The sequence below is a fragment of the Phaseolus vulgaris genome, chromosome 3 (genome assembly GCF_000499845.2).
Source record: "Phaseolus vulgaris cultivar G19833 chromosome 3, P. vulgaris v2.0, whole genome shotgun sequence".
Classification (NCBI taxonomy): domain Eukaryota; kingdom Viridiplantae; phylum Streptophyta; class Magnoliopsida; order Fabales; family Fabaceae; genus Phaseolus; species Phaseolus vulgaris.
In genome coordinates, this window is record NC_023757.2 from 29,185,733 (window position 1) to 29,205,213 (window position 19,481).

Consider the following 19,481-nt stretch of genomic DNA (forward strand, 5'->3'; position numbering starts at 1 on the left):
AAAGGCTACCCCAATCACAAAAACGACGCGAGAAAAACCAATCCAGAATTTGTTCAAATGAAAACATAGCTGCACGTTATGATCTGTCCAGAACAACTAGTCGTCTTTGAGTTTGAAATGCGGAAAGTGGATGCAGATTCGGTCTCCTTGAGGAACATGCACGCACTCACTCTTCCTTCGTCGAGAGAAACCTGGAAGCGTTTCTAGTTGGCGTGCTCTGCACCGAGTTAGCTTTGGAATGCGAGTTCTCGATCATAGCGGAGAGCCTGAGAGTGGCGCTTCCGAACTGAGGCTGGCGAGCAGGTTCGAGTTTCTAACAGTAAGAAAGGGTCCAGTATAGAGTTCAATGGATTTTCATAGGTGGAAAGAGAGAGGAAAAGAGTAAGAGAATCAAAGTGAGAAAGATTATACCTAAAAACATTTTCTTGAACCGATATAATAAGCATTTGTTATGTCAACTAAAAAAATAACTGACAAAATAATTTTGTATTTATCTCTATGACTTTATAGGATTGTAATTTTACACACTAGCCATAGAATTGTAATTTTGCACAGGGAATTTGTGTGAGAAATCCTTTTACATGTTTCTTGTTTTAGAAAGTCGATGTAGTATGACATTGATACGAACTTTGATACGATGATACGACACGAACACGAATATAATTTCTAAAATGTAGGACACAAGGACATGAATATGTATATTATATAATTATGAATTATATAAATTGACAATACATATTTATGTGCACAAGTATGTTTTAGTTTTTTTTAGTAGAAAGATATTTTTATGGCTAATTCAAAAGGATTTGTTCCTTGTTTTTATAATTATATTAAAAATTCATATAATAAGTTTGAGTTTTTAGAAAATTAATGTATTTCTTCTTTTTAAAATTGTGTTAGAATCTTGCTAAAATTATAAAAAAGTTAACAAATATTTTTTTTATTTGACACTTCACTGATATGTATCTTTCGAGTATCGGTGTCCGATATGTATGATCGACACAGACACGTCATTTAAAAAGAGTGTCCGAGCCTCATAGCACCGCATACCATGTAATCACACTCTTAATAAATAAATGAATTAATATTTTTATTATTTTTATTTTTATTTTATAAAGGTTTGTGAAATAGTGTTATTCATTGTTTGCAGTGTCAACAAAACCTTTTCGCTTTTTAGAAAATTATAGAATGGTTGATAACTTTTATTCATTTAGGTTGTTAAATGTTGATTTTTGTTGTTGTTTCACATACTATAGGACATTATATCCATACTATCTTTAAAACTGTCAAGAGACATGGTAATAATATCATCCAATGTCGATGTTATTAATGATTAATTTCTTTTTATCAGGATTTTTTTTTAACATTGTGGTGTTGCTTATCTTACTTTTTAGATGTCAATAAAATCTTTTCCTATTTTATATGATGCTTGTTTATATGTCGATGTTATTAATGATTAATTTCTTTTATCAGAGTTTTTTTTTTTAACATTGTGGTCTTGCTTCACAAATTGTATCTGGGTTTATAACTCTTCACTGTTTCATTCTCAAACCCAAAATATGTCTAGAATAAAGAAGATAAAAGAAAAGAAGAAAGAAAAAAATTATCCAAAGTTTAAGGAAAAGATTTTGTTTGACACCTAAAAAGTAAAAACTTACACTTGACACTTCTATTATAACAATATAATAATATTTTTAAATTAAAAAATAAATTAAATATAATTAAAATATTAATTTTTTAATATGTGAAGTGAATGTTTGATACTATATATGATGTTAATGTATGGTCACCCAAAGTTTAAAGATGAATGAAATTTTTTAGTTCATTTTTTAAAATCACTGTCATGCTCGGGAATGATGTCAAGAGTGCAACTGCTACAGCCATAATGGTGTGGCGTGGCTTACTATTCACCAGGAAATATTTCATTATATATATGAAGAAAGTTTGAGTAAATTTTTGGAGAAAGTTTGGATTCAGAAAATTAAGTGCTGCATGAAGAGAAAATGAAAGATTTGGGGATGTTTTGTCTCCATTTATTTAGTTAGTCATTCTTTTTATTAAATTATTTTTGTTAATTAATAAATAATATTTTTGTATTAATAATTCATTTTTATTAAATAATTTATTTTTATTTTCTCAAATAAATTTCTAAGAAAAAATGTTTAAATTTTAAAATATACACTAAAAACATTTTAGACTTTAAAAAAATCATATCAATCTTCATTAACTTAATCAAATCAACCATATATACTAATAAATTTTCTACTCAAATTTCCTATATTTCCACTAATTAAATCACTTTAATTTCTATTATTTTCTCTCCAAATCAATCCTCTAAACCCCTCAACTAATCAAAATGTAAACAACACTAGGATTAGTTTGTTGCCTTGCTCTTCTGTGTAGTTTGATAGAGTTTTACTGGGCTTTGTCCAATTTTCTTGTTTGAAAGTTTTATTTCTAGAACTATGCAATTTACACTCTTCTTTTCGCTATATACACCCAATTTGGTTTATTTCATTTAAAATTCACTAGTGCAAAAAAAAAGAAAAGGATACGCTTTATTTAGTGCGGCTTTTGCGTTACCCGCTTTCGTAAAAAACGCGGTGGCATTTTTGAAATTATTTTGATTTACGAATGCGGTTATTTGAATAGTCTCATTCGTAAATCAAAGAGCTTGATTTACGAATGCGGCTATTTGTATAACCGCATTCGTAAATCAAAGCGCTTGATTTACGAATGCGGTTATTTGAATAACTGCATTCGTAAATCCTTTTTTACCCTAAATTTTGAACCGCGCCACACACAATTTCAAACTTTATTTCTCGTCTTTGCCTTCGTTTCGCGTTCGCACTCTGAGTTCGTCTCCTTCTGCTACATCTGCATTCCATTTGTGCAATGTAAGTTTCTTGAACTCTCTTTCTTCATCTTCATCTTCACAAATATATGCATAAATGTTTTTCGTTTTTCTTATATATATTTTTTTCCTTGCATTGGTGGTCTCGAAGCACTGTTTCGTTGGCTGACATTCGTTTTTCTTACATTGTTTGGTTTATCGCTTTGCTCAGTACTCTTTCATTGTCTTCGTGGTTTCTTGTAGATTTTTTGGTTTGCTCCGTTGCTGCTTCCCTGTCCGCTGTCGCTTCTGCTGCCGCCACCGTTGTTCGCTCCCGTGACTCTTCATCAACGTTGGCTTCACACAAGATTGACGACGTTTTAAAATTTTTAATTTTTTTTAATGATTTGGCATATACAAGTGCGGTTAAAGCAAATAACCGCACTTGTAAATGGTATTTATAAATGCGGCTATATAACCGCATTTATATTTCTTGATTTACAAGTGCGTGTTGATCAAATGCGGTTATAAAGCCGCATTTATAAATTCGAAATAGCCGCATTTGTTTTATGTTTCTGCACTAGTGATTATACGAATAAATTTAAATTTCCCTCTTTTTCAAAACACACATATCTCTTTGTACTCACTCACACACTCCCTACATGCTATACATACCCTTTCAGTTCCTCAGCTACGTGACAATGCTTTCGGTACATAAAGATTCAACTAAAATCAAGTTTTTTTCTAGCCAATTGATTAAAATAACTTTCTCTCCTTCACCTTTATTAAGGAAATAATAATTATCAAATTATACATAACTATTGTATATAATTATTGTATGATATTGTGCGATATTATACACAATTATATGTAATTAATTTAATAATTATATAATCCCATGATTAGTGGATCCCTACCTAATTAGCTTGTAATTTGTAATTTGGAGAGAGAAAGACTCCATACACTTGTATATATTTTCTATACATTGAGTGATGTAAATACACACAAGAGAATAAGAAATATCTTTTTTTCTTGCCATCATTTTATTATATATATCATTTTTCTTATATGGTATCAGAGCACCGATCTCGGTGCTCTAACAACCTCTCCATTTTTATCCCCCTAAATAAGAGATCATGTCTGACACATAAGGCATTAGTAATCCCTACTATATTCATCATTAAGACCAACTAGGAAACATGTTGGTGTCGACCAAATTGAACGACGCCAATTATCAATCCTGGAAGACAACAATGGTACACACACTCACGGCGAAGAAGAAACTCGGATTTGTTGACGGTACCATAGAAAGATCGTCACAAGAAAAAGACCCATCCCAATTCGAATTGTGGAATCAATGTAATTCCATGATTCTTTCATGGTTAAGTCACTCCATCGAGACAGAGATAGTCGCAAGGGTAATTCACGCGAAGACCGCCCGTCAAGTTTGGGAAGATCTTCGCGATCAGTTCAGACAGAAGAATGCGCCAACCATTTTTCAAATTCAGAAGGAAATAGCAACCATGTCCCAAGGTACGATGCCAGTGGTTTCATACTACATCAAACTCAAAGCGCTGTGGGATGAACTCGAGCTATATCGTTCACCCATAGTTTGTAATCAGACAAAGGAACACCAGATCGAGAAGGAAGAAGATAAACTGATGCAATTCCTCATGGGGTTGAATAATTCATTCAAAAAAATCAGGTCCAATATTCTCATCATGAACCCTCTACCAAATGTCCGACAAGCATACTCTCTGATTGTGCAAGAAGAGACACAACAACAGATGAATTAGGATCCTGACAAGAATTTTTCAATCGCGACATCAGTACAGGGTCGATCTGTCAATTGGAAGTAATTAAAAGGTAAGACCTGTGAACACTGTAACAAACCAGGTCATACCATAGACGAATGTCGTACTTTGAAATTTCATTGCACATACTGTGATAAAAGAGGACACACGGAAGATAGGTGTCGCATAAAAAATGGGACGTGGAACTCCAATGGGCGCCATGGCCAGGAGCATCAAATAAAAAATAACCCCAAAAGCTCTCATTCATCAGCAATAAACATGGCAAATTCCTCTTCATTACCACATGACAACAATGAGTCTGATAGAAACCTTGTACAAGGGTTCACTGCTGAGCAAATTCAGCAATTGGTAAAGGTTGTTTACTCGCTCAACAATAATAGTAAAAGTGAAGGGTTTATAAACGTTGTAGGTCTATTTGCTCATAACTCGTATATTAATTCTGCTTTTACAAAACCATGGATTTTGGATAGCGGGGCAACCGATCACATTGCATCTGATTCACAATTTTTCACACACACTTCATCATCATTTATTCTAAATGTTAATCTGCCCACATGCTCAATTGCGACCATCTCATCTGCAAGCACGATTAAATTCAATGGCAATATCACTCTCAAAGATGTTCTTTGTGTTCCTTCTTTTAATTTAAATATCATGTTTGTTAGTAAGATAACCAGTACACTAAATTGTTGTGTCGTTCTTTTTCCACATGGTTGCATCTTGCAGGACTTGGTCACGGGGAGGATGATTGGCTCGGGTAAACAATATGCAGGCTTATACTACATGTCTCCTCTTCCAAACTAAGCCCACGCATCTTAAATTTCGACCGACCCTGATTTATGGCACAAGCGCCTCGGACATCCTTCTCCAACACATCTACAACTTGCATCTTCATTACTACCTATCAATAAAAATCTCATTTCCATTCATAATAATTGTAGTGTTTGTCCCAAAGATAAACAGGCAAGGCTACCCTTTCCTTTAAGCACAATAAAATCTCATTCTCCATTTAATTTATTGCATTGTGACATTTGGGGTCCTCATAAAACCCCAACTCATTTTGGAAAACGTTTTTTTTTCACTATAGTCGATGACTATACTAGATGTACTTGGCTATTTCTTATGAATCACAAATCTGAAACCCAACATCTTTTATAATCATTCATTACATTTGCACAAAATCAATTTCAGGCATCTATTAAAACCATCCGCGTTGACAACGGATTGGAATTTATTTCAATGCATGATTTTTTCCTCAAAAAAGGTATTGAATGTCAACGCACTTGCGTCTACACTCCTCAACAAAATGGAGTAGTAGAATGCAAACATAGACATGTTTAAAACACAGCACGAACCCTCCTATTTCAGTCCAATTTACCATTAGAATTTTGGGGGGAATGCGTTTTAACCGCCACATATATCATTAATCGCTTGCCATCACCTTTACTAAAAAATAAATCACCTTTTGAGCTACTATATAATCAACCACCTTCTCTTTCTCACCTAAAAACTTTTGGTTGCCTCTGTTACACAACTGTTGTTTCACCTAAGCAAAAATTTGATCCGCGCGACCGAAAATGTATCTTCATTAGTTATCCTCACAATCAAAAAGCATACAAATTATTTGATATAGATGCAGACACTTTTTTTACAAGTCAGGATGTCACCTTCCATGAAAGTGTTTTCCCATTCTGTCAACACTCTCAGACGCAATCCTCACATCCAATACTAGATATTTTGCCCGCCATTGACATTGACTTACCCACTTCTGTCCAACATTCACTTGATCCACCATCTTCTCCTACTGAACCTCCAGCAGATCAACCTTCTTCTCCCGCGCCAGGAAGTCCTACACCCATTACCAAACCTTCTCCAGCCAACCTTCCTGTTCGACGATCAAGTCGCACATCAACCCCACCTTCCTGGCTTCAAGACTACATAACGGAATCCCAAGCCAATCATTTGACCACTGCCCAAGACCGACCGAATGGAACCAAGTATCCTATGCATCATTTTCTTTCTAATTCACGATTTTCTTCTATACATAGTGCATATCTTGCTAACATCACAACCACCAAAGAACGTCACACTTATGCTCAAGCTATCCTTGATCCAAATTGGCAAAAAGCAATGAACGAAGAGCTTTCCGCCTTACAGCTAAATCAAACGTGGACCTTGACATCGTACACGCTGGACAGAAACCCATAGGATGAAAATGGGTCTATAAAATAAAGTACAACTCAGATGGCAGCGTCGACAGATATAAGGCGCGCCTTGTCGCAAAGGGATACACTCAGATTGAAGGTGTTAACTATTCTGAAACTTTTTCACCAACAACAAAATTAACAACTTTGAGGTGTCTCCTCACCATTGCAACAACTAGAAGTTGGTTTAATCACCAACTAGATGTGCAAAATGCCTTCTTACATGGCACATTGCATGAAATTTACATGAACTTGCCACCCAGGCATCATCGACAAGGGGAGAACATTGTATGTCGACTCAACAAATCCCTTTATGGTCTCAAACAGGCATCCCGGACATGGTTTTCAACATTTTCTTATGTGATTAAATTTGTAGGATTTCAACAGTCCAAGACAGACTACTCTCTATTCACAAGACAAAATAACTCATCATTTACTGCCCTTTTGATTTATGTGGATGATATGCTTTTGACAGGAAATGATTTGACAGAAATTCAGCGTGTTAAAGACTGTCTATTACAACAATTTCGCTTTAAAGATCTTGGAGAATATTTTCTATGGATTGAATTTTCCCGTTCCAAAGCTGGTATTTACATGTCACAAAGAAAATATGTGCTTGATATTTTGCAGGATACGGGACTCACCGGTGCTCATCCAGACAAATTTCCAATGGAGCAAAACTTAAAACTCACACCAGACGGTGGAGAGTTATTAAAAGATCCAGTCAAATACAGGCAACTTGTGGGATGACTGATATACCTCACGGTTACTCGGCCTGACATAGTATTTTCGGTTCGGACCCTAAGTGATGGAGATCAAGCTCAAGAGGACATGGAGGCCAATCAACAAGATCAAGAAGAGGTAGAGGCACAAATGGAGGACGCCCATGGAGGTCAAAGCCCACCTCAAAGGATTACAAGAAGCATGTTCAAAGCTTTAGGAGCTAGGGGACATTTATTTTCTCTTTTTGTAATTTCTTTAGTTGAAGGTGCTTAGAGGGAAACATTAGAAACCTCTTTTGTTATAACATCTTTTAGGCTTTAGTTAGGAGCTTTAGGGGGGGGGTGTTAGTAGATAGGTGTAGAAGTAGAATAGGAGGTGCCAAAGTGAAGGAAGGAGTCACACCTTCCTCATGACTTGAAATAGGCGCCGGTTTTAGCTTGCTTTAGGAGGGAAATTTGAATTGTTTTAGCTTGCATTTTCAGCACCTTAGGCTATAAATAGAGGTGCTCTCTTTGTAAAATTCAGATTTGAATTTATCTAAAGAAACTATACTCAAAATTGGAGTGAGCATTTGGAGAGCTTTTGAGCCTTCTTCTCTAGTCTTATCTTGAAGGATCCATGGTGTCCTCAAGTGGCGGCAACACTCTCATCTAGGAGCAACCACACTTCTAGTGGCGAGATCATCCAACCATTCTTCCATCTTCATGAGCACTCTCTTCTCCTTCCTTTCTTCTCTTTCAATTGTTCATGTTGTCTTGTTTTCTTGAGTTTTTGGTTCGGTTCTTTGGTTTTTCCAGCAACTGTTCTTGTTTTTCTTGTGTTTTGGTTCGGTACCTTTCATTTCCAGCTTTCCTTTATAGTTTGGTTGCCTTTTACTTCATTTTGTTCGGTTCAAATGTGTTCTTATTCAATTCTATTCGGTGCTTTTTAGTTTTACCTCTTTTTGTTGGTTCAATTTGACAATATGTGGAACATCCAAATGAGTTTGGGATTTGGTACTAGTTTTTGGTGAGTTCTTGTCTTAGAACAATGATCCAACTCTAAGAAAAGTGCCTCAATAATGTCCAGCTCAAGGTGATTCCTAAGAATGTCAAGAATCATTCTCTATATGGCTAGTGGAATCACATCATGTGGTATCATGAGTCTTAGGTTCTTCTTGTTTAATTGTTGAGTTGTGTGCACTTTAATTTCAAGAGCTCTTTAATTTTTCTTGCAATTTAAGTTTCTGTTTTAGATTTTTACTTGAGTATTCTTGCTGTTTTTCTTTTATACCAAGTGTTTGTGAAAAGGTTTATGACACTCATTCTTCTTATGAGTATGGTTGCTCTTTTGGAATGGCATTATCCTTCCTAGAGTTTACCTTAAGCTTCCTTTCACTTGTTGTTAAAATTTGTGATGTGTCTTTTAATTTTGTAATAATCATGTCAAGTTTTGATTTTCGGTTCGGACCCTAAGTCAATATATACAGGCTCCACGGAAACCTCATTGGGATGATGTAATTTGAGTCCTAAAGTACATCAAAGGATCACCGGGACAATGATTGTTATTGCCATCTGAGAACAATTTGACATTGAGAGCTTATTGCGACTCAGATTGGGGAGGTTGTCAGACAACTCGGAGATCAGTATCTAGGTATTGTATTTTTCTTGGTTCCTTTATTATCTCATGGAAATAAAAAAAAAAACAGAATACCGCACGATGACCAATACTTGTTTGGAGATAGTTTGGTTGCGATATCCGTTGTAGGATTTAAAGGTGTCATGTAACTTGCCAGCTCAACTTTTCTGTGACAATTAAGCAGCATTACATATAACAGCAAACCTAATATTTCATGAACGCACAAAACACATTGAGATAGACTGTTACATTGTGCGAGAAAAATTGCAAGTCGGGATAATCAGTCCTTCATATGTACCGACACAGTATCAGCTCGCAGATATTTTTACGAAGGCACTGGGCAAGGAACAATTTTTGACGTTGCGACACAAGTTGGGAGTTTATGATCTTCACCTACCAACTTGAGGGGAGTATTAAGGAAATAATAATTATCAAATTATACACAATTATTTTGTATAATTTGATAATTATTATTTCCTTAATAACCTTCATTATTTTTTCTTTCTTTTTCCTTTTTTTACAAAAACTTTGGACATAAATGTGTCTTCACAATTTTTTCTCAAAACACATATTTGGTTTGTTAATAGTTTGAAGAATACTTTTCGTAATATCTTTTGATTTTTCTGTTTAAAAAAAAATACTTTCCAAACCAAATTTTAAGAAAACTATAAAAAAATACTTTTAAAATGCATTTCTCGAGTTCAAAAGATAAATATCTCGTTATGGTGTCAATATGCTACTTTGGTGTAATTGAAGACATCTGAGTGATAAATTACACGAGTTTTGGAGTGTCTCTTTTTAAATGTAAGTGGGTTGACACTAATAATATCGTGAAGATTGGTGATCTAAGTTTTACCTTGATTGATCTAGAAAATGTAGGTTATATTGAAGAGTCATTCATCATGGCATCTCAAACAAAAAAAATGAGTATTTTATGTTGACTATCAACTGTGATGTTAATAAGAGATTATCAATCCAGTTTGATATGCAGACAAGTAAAGCTTTAGGGGAGCATAACACAAAATTTACCAGCTATGTGGTCTTGCTTGGTAGAAGCAAAGTTAACATTTTTATTGATGATTGAGACCATGTTCCAGATATGGTGAAGAACCAGATTTTGCAAAGTATCATTGTATGAAATCTTAACTTATTTGTTTTATAATAAACATACATAGTTGATATTTAACATATATAATTGATATTTATTGTACAAGTCACATATGGCGTCCCAAACAATAATTTATTGAGGACGAAATAGATTTCATATGTTGGGGCACGATGGAGGGGTTTTAAGAGTGACCTTAATAATCACTATATTTATGGTGCATTGAGTGACAAAAATCCATGTGAGCAATATCATTTTCTCAATGAGTGGCATACTTTTCAAGAAAGACAATTAGACCCTACCTTTTAGGTAAATTGATATCATGTGTTGGTTAAGTATTTAATTATCTAGCAATGTAATTATTTAATTAATGTATAGAATAGGTTAAGAGGAAAGTTGCACAAGAGATTAAAAAAAAGAATGTTCATCCCATAAACTGTATCGTGGGGGTTATGATAAATTAAAGCCAAATATTATAAAAATAGGCATATTCCTATTATACCATTGAGGACTCAAATTGCGCATTATAACTCGTCCTCCCCGACATGACATAATGGAAGAAAGTTCATCAAAGACCATAAAGGGATTACACATATGAAGAAGTTCAAAGTGTAACTAAGTGCATTAAGCAACTCATATTGTAGGTTATGTTTGGATGCTTATTTTCATTTTTCTAAATTAAGTGTTCAAAATTTATTTTGTAGAATGCATTGGTGGGGCAAAGCACACAAGGATTGTTCATTCCAACGAGGCTTGAGGACTAATTGGCAGTTGCCACGGTCGTCAAAAGCATTATAGACAAGTTTATGCTACTGGACGAGGGTTGAGCATTTGACAATTCTTTGCTCCTCCACCTCGATATTATAGTAAATCACATCTTAGTGAGATCGAGATGGAGTCCCTCACAGAAGAGATTGGGAAGGACATTAAAAAGGAGGTATACTCTGAATTTAAGGTAGAGTTATTATTAGACATGCAAGCAGAATTAGCATCCATGTTTATTCAACATTCTGTTTAGGGATGGCAATGCAGGGCCAGACCGCCCTACATTTAGTCTGCTCCTCGTAGAAAATATGGGTTGATTTTATTGGCCCACTTAAGAATTTTTTTTAAAAAAAAATTTTGAATATTTTTTTTTATTAAGTTAAACTTTTTTTCTTATTTAGATGAATTAGATAAATGGTCTCACAATATTATTCTTACGATACATGCATAATAAGATGAGTAAAAAATATTATAATGATGTTATGATTTTTAATGAAATTTGAATTTCAATAATACTAATAAATTGACTAATAAAATATTTTATTAAATATATACACCTTTTAAGGTAATACATGTAGACAAATGATTACTATTTAAATTTGAAAAATAATATATATATATATATATATAATACAATATTATAATTTTATTATAAAAAAACTAAGGTATGCATACTGCATTTAACATTTGATGAATATTAAAATCTAAACAATTTATGCATTTCAGAAAAGGAAACAAAACATTATTAAATATTAAAAAATTATTATCGAATTTCGTGAAGGTGTTATGAATTAGAGATTGAGGGTAGTTTCTTTCTGCACCCCATACTTAAAAAATAATACTCAAATTACCCTCTGACATTTTTCATTGAATGTTTTTTTTTTTAATTTTAGAATGTGGAATTCAGAGACATCTCGGGTTATAGAATTTGGAAGTTAAAATTTGTGTTTTGGATTGTATAATGTTCCAGATTGTACAACCCAAAATACAAATTTCTATTCCATATTATAGAACTTGGAATGAATAATTTTAGATTTTTTTGAAAATATGAGATTGCAAGAAGAAATTATAGGCGTATAGAAAGAAATTTTAAAATATACGAGTTATGCGGGCCAACCCACCCCGTCCCACACTTGGCCCGCACATGATGCGAGTTATGTGGGGTGAGCCTAAGCAGGCCAGCGGGTTGAAATAGGTAGCCCACCCGCCATGCTTTGTCATCCCTACTTTTGTTGCCCCTCCAGAACTTCCCCTATTCGTATAAGTACAAAAGGGAGTTTGATACAAACCGACAGATGACTAAGGATACAACAAGCACTTCCCAAAAGGGTCAATCATCTCAAGATACAAAGCCAGGCCCCAACAAGCCTTGAGAAAGAATCAACAAAAGAAGAAGAATCTATAAACCAAAATATCAAAAGTTCTTCCTTTTGGTCTTCTTAAAAAATAGAATATGTTTGTAAATAATTTGAGCTCACTTTGAGGGTCCAAATAGCAAATATAAGCTAGAATAAAGTACATTTAGCATAGTAGGGGGTGTGGGTAGCATTTTAGCTTGTTTCTAGCCCATTTGGAGATATTTTGACATAGTTTCTAGAAGGACAAACCTAGGATGCGGGATTGACTTAATCAAACCCTAAGACTGCCCAGTTTTTCCCTTTTCTCGTCCTACCCCTTTAGCTTGTTCTCCAAGGCTCCTTCACCTATAAATAGGAGGCCTACCTAGTGTATTTGAAAAGTTGAATGAAATAGAGAAAAGTTACTCTGCACATTTTGTGTGAGATGCTAGTGAGGCTTGTCCTCTTAGTCTTTTAGTCTTATCTTGTGAGTGTGCGAGATCTCAAGTGATGACATCCTTCACTTATCTTAGAGTCATTTCACTATCCAAGTGGCGTGTTCATCATCTCAAACCCTTTTTCTCATAAGCTTCCTTTCCCTTCATCTTTTCCTTCCATTATCATTCCATTCTATTCATAAACATGTTCTTATTTTGCTTCCTTGAATTACATTCGGTCACTCCTTTTATTCTTGTGTTACTTGTTTAAATTCCGCACCATATTTGTCATCATCTTCACCATATAATTGTGTTTTCATTTTGCCTTTGTGAAATGAACTTTCATATCTACTTAACCACTTGGTTAAATTAATGTCCAGTGGGGATTTTCCTTAGGTTTTCACTCTTTAACTGTCTTAAAAACTCAATCATAAATCTAAAGTGTCACCTAAATGAACAATCCTAAAATCAACTCACATCAGAGTTATGATGCTTCTGAAGGATCAGGGTAAGTTGGTCCTACTATCCTTGCAAATTACAAATTGTACATTGATGATCCCCTAGAATGCTTGGTGGTCTTAAGTAATTTTTATTTTAATGATATTGTTTAATGAACATATGTTTTAGCCTAATTATATTATTTATTTATTTCAATTACATTATTCGGTTGCCTTAGGTAAAATGTATACGCTAGGGTTTACCATCCACCACCAGACAATTGCAGATGATATGGTAAGAGTGATGGTTATAAACATTTGAGATGGTTTTGCTCGAATCCATATGCCCATTGAGGAGTTTCAAACAATAGGATAGGCCCCTGAGAATTTTATTCTTTGGCCAGCTAGATTAGAAAACCCGATTGTACTGAGGGTAATTTTCTTTACTTGTTTTAATTTTGCATATGTCTTTTGTAGGTATTATACTTAATTAAATTGATATATACTAGTGTTATTTATTTATTTTTAATATATGCATATAATAATATTAAAAAAGAAAAGGAAGTTGTGAATCATTCACAACAACATCGAAGTACTTTTCAACAACTCGGTGCAATGACAACGATTATCAGGATGCAACCTATAGAATTAGATATGCCACCCGAAGTTTAGGCAAGACTAAAAACATCCCTTTTTTCTATGCCAAAGGGATGTTTTTTATATTCTCACTAGCATTGATATGATATGTGTATCAATAATACAACTTTGGTTAATGTAAGTAAGCTTCCCATATTAACTTTTAACAAGTTTTAATACATTCAACATGTGATTATAACATTATTTTTTTCAATGTTCAAGATATTTACATCATCTCTATATTGAGAAAAAAAAATGTTTACATATATGGATTCCTTGACCCTGCTGTCATTCAGAGTGTTGAGAATAAAGCTAGTGAGGTGCAAATGTATTTAATATAGACATTTCAAAATGAAAGAAAAAAAGTGCACTTAGCACTTTACTTGAATAAGCAAGTATACATTTTATAATTTAATGCACAACGTAAAATTTCATACTAATATTATTTCATCTTGTAGGGGCTACTCATAATTGATAGTAATTATTCATCAACAATCTCTTATTGTTTTGTTGTGTTCATTGCACAAGAAAAATAATAGTTTGACAATTAGAAGTATACTAGACACGTAAGTTTTCTATTATTTTGTTTCCTATGATTTTATAATTAAAAAAATTTTATTGTATGTAACTATTTATAGACACTACAAGAAAAATCCATTTTAACTGCCAAACAAAAAGCGGGGACTACAAAAATGAAGCCACTAGCATAGGTGAAGTCTACTCAAGTTGGACACAAAAATAAATGTCAAATACTGTGTCCACAGTAGAGACCTTTAACTCACACTAAAAATTATTAAAATAATAATAATAAATTAGTGTCTAAAATGAGGACACAAAGTAGATGCAATTAAAAAAATTAAGTGACAAAATAATATTGAGTCTAGAATGGGGACACAAAGTGGATGTAAGTTAAAAATTATTAAAGTAATAATAGTAATAATAAGTTAGCGTCTAGAATAGGGACACAAAGTAAATGTAATAAAAAAAATAAGTTACAAAATGATACTGCGTCAAGAATGAGGACACAAAGTGGATGCAAGTTAATATTTTATTACATTTAAAGTAGGTCTAGGCGACACTAAGGTGACTTACACGTTTATTGTCACCTTAGCTCACTCTAAGTTATTTAATGAGAAAAAAAATAAAACATTAAACATTTTTGTCTCACATTTTCATTTTCTCACTTTCAATTTCTCATTTCTGTCTCACACTTTCAAACTCATAATCCCAAACTTTCTTCCAAAAACCCTACGTCTTCTTCGTGGCCATTTCACTCTCCTTAATTTCGTTTTCGTTTTTGTCTTTGTTGCCAATTTGCTCTCCTTAAGTGAATTTTACTCATATTTATTTCCCAGGTAGTGTCTCCAATGGCGGCAATTTACTCACATTTGTTTTCTCACGTAGTGTCCCCAACGGCGATGCTAAGTTTAATTATTGTTGGAGATCCCACATCGACTAGAGATTAGAACATTTTATAGTATATAAGTGGGTGCAAACCTTCTCCTTATGAGTCAGTTTTATGAGGTTGACTTAGGCTTAATGTTCACTTCTTAATATGGTATCAAAGTCATTTCAAGCATATCCTAGCGATTGTTTGGGCTTATCATGTCACATACTATCAGGTCGTTATCAGACCACCCATAATATATAGTCCTACACACAAGTTCGTAGCTTCAACATGAGGAGATCCTACATCGACTAGAGATTAGGACATTTCATAGTATATAAGTGGGTGCAAACATCACCTTATAAATTAGTTTTATAAGGTTGAATTAGGCTTAAAGTTCAATTCTTAATAATTATTTAATTTTATATTTATTTTAGTGTCCCCCAAATCTACGCTATAGTTAAATAATATATTTTCCTTTATGTAGGCTTAGCCAACACTACCTTGTAAATTTGTGTCCCATAGGAGGTCGTCTCTAATGCTTAGCCATCAAAAGATTAACTTCCATTTCTATTGGGACGCTAAACCCACATTAGCCCCATGTAGCGTCTCTCTTTTGCTCTTTGAGTTGCTCTTTTGGGAACTCTACCATCATTATTTCTTGTAGTGAGAGTTATGGAAGCTCATTTAAAGTTGTAAGAGCTTCCACATGTTACTAGAAAGAAACTACAATACATTGCACCAAGCGAAGTTATTTGTCTTACTACTATTAAATTGCAATATATAAATTACTATAATATAATATTTGTATTTAACTTATTGACGGAAGAATGCCAAGCTCAAGCCCAAGTTCAGGCCCAACAACTAGGTCAATGTCAAGGAAGATTCAAGAAGACTAGGACTTTGCTATTGGCAGAGAAACTTTCCTATACATGTTAAAAAATGTCATAAACCTAAAGTAGAATTTATTTTCTTGTCAAAGTAGAATAGGAATTTTACTTGTATTTGTTTAGGATTTCATGGGCCATGTATTGGGCCTAGTAGCATAGGTTTTTGGGCTTGTATTTGGGCCAATAGTAAAATAGGTCTAGTTAGGATTAAAAGTGACTAGTTGGGGTAACAATTGGGCTTCTTTGAGCCCAATGTAACCTTAAAACGTCTAGGGTATATTGGAGGATGAAAATTACCTTGACATGGAGCACATGGACGTCCACATGGCAGCCTAGGAGTGGAGAGTATTTAGCATGGAAGGTGTGAGCTTAATATGGAAAGCATGACTCCACATAGCACCTTCTCATCGGAGAGTTTTATTTTGAATTTTCAAATTTTGGCTCCAAAATATTCAGCTCTCTCTCCTATAAATTGAGGTGTTTGGCTCTCATTTTCTAAGATTAATGAATGAGTGAAATTGCTGCCAAAGTTGCTAGCCTTTCTCACTCCCTTGTCTTGTGTCTCTAGGATAAACACTTTAATCTTCTTCTTCACCTAGCTCAAGTGATATGGCCCAACCAATCACTCTCCCTACCTATCATGCACCTTCAAGGAAACCATAGCTCTATATGAGCCATCCTTGTTCATCTCTCCATTGAAGCTTCCTCCAATCCTCTCCAAAAATCAAGAAAATAATTCGGTCATGAAGGCACACCAACGTTTTCCATCACTTATAGTACCCACATCAACCGGGAAGTTATGAGTGCATGTATTATGTCATGAGACATATGCATAGAATCATATATACTAACATTAATGACTCGTGGAATGAGGTAATATACAATTAACTCAAATATGTTAAATGTGTTAAATGTTAATTTCATCTTCAATATTTAATTATGTAGATATTCAGTGATTTATCTCCATTGAAGGAAGAAGTGTTACAAGAAATTCGAGAGCAGTGACATGATTTCTTTTAAGTATTTACTATAAATGATCATGTTAGAACTAGTTAACAAATTTGTATGAACTTGAACACATTAACTTTTCATAAAGTTTATAATTATTTATGTAGATCGTTAAGATTTTAATTTGAAAATATTTGCTTGAGAAATGTGCTTATGAATGGTATGATTTACAAGTAGGAAAATTAATTTATCACAAAAGAAAATTAAAAAAATATTTTCTATGATGATTATTATTAAACATGTTAAAAAAAATATTATTTTCTTTGACTGAGTTATCTTTAACCATCATAAAAAATAACACATTTTATAACATTAAAATATCATTTATTATATGACAAATGAAATATTATCTAATATAAAAAGTAATATTTTCTATTATAAATATTTTAAATTTAATTAGAAAGTAATATTCTCTATTGTACAACGATTATAGAAAGTATAAACTATTTATATTATACGTATTTATGACAATTCTAAAACTGACATAAAAATATATTTTAACCGTCATAGAAAGTGTCTATTACATTTACTAAGTAAAATATTAACCAAAAGTAATCTATACGTACTTTTGTTGGAAATTACTATGAAACTGCTCAAAATTTTATCTCTATATAGTTTTTATTTATTTGTAATTAAAAGATGACAAAAAAAATTACTTACTAACGTTCTATATATGCTGAAAATGGAAATAATAACAAAAGGAAAAGTAATAACGTTTTTGTTTACGAATCCTTTTAATTTTTAATTTTATTTAAGTTCTTGCCATTGTTCTTATTTACTTTGCTTATTAAACTTGCTTTAAAAACACCATAAAAAAATTAATTTTAGTTGTTACTTCATATTAGTAATATATTTGTAAGTTTAGTTTCTTTTAATTTTTATTTGATTCTTATTTTCCTTATAATGATAAGTAATTTTTATAATATTTTTTTCCTTTCGAGGTGATATATAATTTATAAAAATTATCGTAAAAATGTTTTCAGTTGATTTAATTTGTGTTATAGATTTATTGTCTTTGATATATAAAATATTGATTTAATACGTTTAAATTAAAAATCATATTTGATTTCTAGTCTAAATAAAAAAAAAATTATTAAATTAATTGTCATTGCTAATTTATATTTAAATTAATTTATTGCTAATTTTTTTAATGGTCATTGAAAACATCAATGTAGGAATATTATAATAAAAATTTATTTTATATCATGTCTCGAATCGTGTCTTATTATTTTAAAGATCTTTTTATTATAGTGTTTGTTTAAATGTTTTTTACGAATGCGGCTTTACAAATAATTGTATTCTTAAAACCTTTTTAACTTTAATTCATAAACACACCAATTACGTTTTGATATTCTTCTTTCTCTTGCGCTTAGTTTATCTAATGTGCTTCTTCCATTAATTATGTTTCCTCTTTTCTTTCTCTCTTATTTGCATTGTCCTCGTGTTATTGGTAAGCATTGTCAAGTTGAGAACTTTAATTAGAAACCCAATCAACAACGAAAAAGAAAAGAAACCTAAACGCCTATGGTAAAGCGATTTATAAATGTGACTATGTAAATAGCCGCATTTGTAAATCAAATTTACGAATGAGACTATGTAGTCACCTTCTTATCTCTTCAATTTAAAAATGCGTGCTCGTCAAATGCGATTATAAATGTAAAATAGTTACACTCGTTTTGCTTTTATGTAGAAGTGAAGTCTTAAATTTAAGAGGATTTTAAATATTAGTGATATGAACTTCAAATATTCAGATATTAAATAACAACATTTCAGTTTAAATATATTAATTAACATCTATGAAATATTCCTTAATATACATTAACCTTATGTCTTGTTTGATTGTCCCAATTGTATTAGAAAAAAAGAGACAAATATTTACAAGTAAATAGTTTGCTTTGACAAAAGAGACAGTTTTTTTTTTAAAAGTGTTGATCTCGTAATTTCTTTTTATTGTGAACAAAAAGTGGAAATGAACAGTAAAAAGTAAATTTACTTTACCATGATTATGTGTACATCTGTAGTGAAAATTATTAATTAATAATTCATTTAAAAATAAAAAATTAATTATTATATGAACTAAATTAAATTATATTTTATAAATTAAAAATTATTGATATTTAATTTTTTGGTTATTAATCAATTAATAAAATAATTTTTAAATTATTATATAATATTAACTTATAAAATCTTAATTACTTTAATTCTAAATTAATAATTAATAGTTAAAATTTTGTAGCTAATGTTAGATATAATTTAAAAACTCTATTATAATTTTTTTTAACTGAATA